Here is a 2,851-nt window from a genome sequence, read left to right as displayed (position 1 = left end):
CAATCGGCCAACCAGACACATCCGTATCATCGCCTCACATCATAGGGGAAGTTGGGGGAACGCCGAATACTTTTTTTTTCTGACGCCCGTAGCACGCAAGGTAGACAACTTAAGCTATTCTTGTTGGCGTCATTCGAGAGGCCAGTCTTTTGCCTTTCAAACATACCAGGCGCATTTGATGAATTCGCATACCGTTAAGCGCACTAACTAAAAATATCAAAGAAGTGACTTTTTCGGCGTTGCCCCGGACTGCGGGGAAAGCCGAAAATGGGAGAAATGATCTACGGGGAATGCCGACATTGATGTTTTGCCACTTTATCTCAAACTTTATCCAGAATTTATCAAAGCTGACACGCGTTTTAAGAGCTTGAGGACGCTTGGTGCACACTGGAAGTTATAATTGTGTGATATAATAAGAAAATGCCAGGTAAATAATTCCTTATAGGTAACAGGCCGTTGTGTCGGTTGAAAGTGTAATTTGTGTGACTAAAAATTCGCGTTGCTATTCTACAGCAGTAAAGTCCACGTAGCGTGCTTTAACGTGCGTAATTGCACGTTTTCGGCATTACCCCAGCCAGCCATACTTTCATTTGCAGACCCATAACTTTTCAACGTGCCGTATAAATTTCAAATAGGCAGCACACTTATGCAAAGACATGCTGAAGATTACTTGACCGAATTGGCCAGACAAACGGTAGCATAATGAGTAAGAAATGCAGCTTCAAAGGCGCATGTAGTACAAGGAACGCGTACCTTGAAAACGCTTTTGGCGCCCTCACAGCCGAAGTATTCCGAATGACGACTCGTAACAAACATGCGATAATTGTAGTCACTTAAGCTTCAGAGCATCACTGACAGGTGGCATCCATGTCTTACGGTTTTCGAAATATCTCGAATTTCGGCTTTGCCCCAACTCCGGCATTGCCCCAACTTCCCCTATCATCGTCTAGAAGAAAATCTTTAAGACGGCGCTTGAACTGATAGATATGCTGGGCATTACGTACATCGGGTGGGAGGTGGTTGTACAAATCAGCTGCTCTAAAACTAAATCGGCGGACTCCTGAGGTGCTTACAGCATGTGAGCGCCTTAGCTGGTGAGATTGTCTCGTATCATAGCCATGGTCAGCAGTAGTCAGCATCGCGGCTATATCACCTGGCTGACCCGTGAACATGACTCTCTTCAGCAGGCAGAGAGTGTGATAGCAGACCAGTTGATCAGCCCTAAGCCAACAAAGGTCCTTTACGACATCAGATATGTGATCGTACTTCCTCCTTCCGCTCACAATCCGCGCACAAAAATTGATCAACTTTTGCACTCGGTGGAGCTGCGTTACACCGCAAGTGCCATACAGTGCGATGCAATATCTGATAGAGGAGAGCACAAGTGCACTGACGATACGAACCAACGTCTCTTTGGGAAGTACATGTTTGGCATGAGACAGGGCGATCAGTATACCTGTTGACCTCGCTACAAGCTGATCGACGTGCGGTTCGAAGGTAAGGTGTCTATCCATCACCACGCCAAGGTTCTTTACTGTGGGACTCTCAGTAATGACAGCTGAGCCGGGAGGCACATGGCAACCACCCCCCCCCCCCCATGTGCGTTCTAGGATGGGAAAATGGCATGTGCGGGCGAGGGTTAACATGATATTCGTGATCATCACCCCGAAAAAAGAAACCTATAGCAGCCACCTTTACGACGTTCTAACATGTCCCGCTTTTCCCGACTTTTGGCCTTTGACCTGACCTGGAAGGTTAGCCGATGACCAAGGACCTTAAAATTGGGTATCATCGGCTTTCTCTCGTCACGGGCAGCACGCTCGTTTTTTTCTGCGGAGGTCTAGCTTGATAAGGGGCGAAACGGCAAGGGGGGCAACAGACTCCTGCCCCCTATACGTTCGTGGCTGGAAAAACACCAATACGGGCGAGGGTTAAGAGTGTGTCCTTTAATAACCCGCGCCCTGATGGGGGGCCATTTTGGCCCCCACCCTGTGGTTTTTCTTAAATAGTGAGAAAATGGCGGCACGCAGCGCAGCCAAATTTTGGGTACCTTACCGGGCATCAATTCGACACCTTCACACAAAATTTCAAGTCACAGGTCACCTCAGGTCAGGAGTTATTGAGGTCAAACTGAGGTCATGTTCGAGTAAAAATGAGCAAAAAACATGACATCTTGAAACGCTCACCAATTCTACAGTTAATAAGCAATTTTAAAGTTCTTTATGTGGTTGTGTAGAGAAAAGACGGCGCTACAAAACTGCTATCTCGGAATTTCAAAATTTTGGAATTTTGACCCCCAAAAATAAAAAAATGATTTTTTTTTAGAAAAACTCAAAAAATTTCCAAAAAATTTTCGAATTTCGAAAAAACCGGAATATATGTGATAGTCCCTGCGCTCTTCGATATACATACCAAATTTAAGATCGATACCTCTTTTTTTGGCCAAGTTATAGCGAAAAAACTGTTAAAAATTGATGACGTCAAATTTTTGAACTCAATTTTTAGCAATTCTAGACCTTCTAGCGCAAAAAAAGAGACCACCATTGAACTCCCCGTGACGAGCTGCATCGAATCGGTACCCATTTTATGCAAAAATATCAACTTTGAAATTTGACCTAATTTGACCTGACCTTGATCTGACCTTGACTTGACCTTGACCAAAACGTGACCTAAGCTGGCCTTAAAGTCTGCCTGATCCACATAATCGCATTTGTCATGTAAAATGGACCATGAAACATGTATCACACGACACTTTCATATTGTGACCCCCAGTGACCTGACCTCTGTGACCTGACCTGGTATCAGTGACCTCAAATAGCAAAATATGTGTTTGAAGAACATTTCCCCATCG

Source organism: Amphibalanus amphitrite, unplaced genomic scaffold, assembly GCF_019059575.1.
Source record: "Amphibalanus amphitrite isolate SeventyFive unplaced genomic scaffold, NRLGWU_Aamphi_draft 000904F_arrow, whole genome shotgun sequence".
Taxonomy (NCBI): Eukaryota; Metazoa; Arthropoda; class Thecostraca; order Balanomorpha; family Balanidae; genus Amphibalanus; species Amphibalanus amphitrite.
This window is presented reverse-complemented; position numbering follows the sequence as displayed.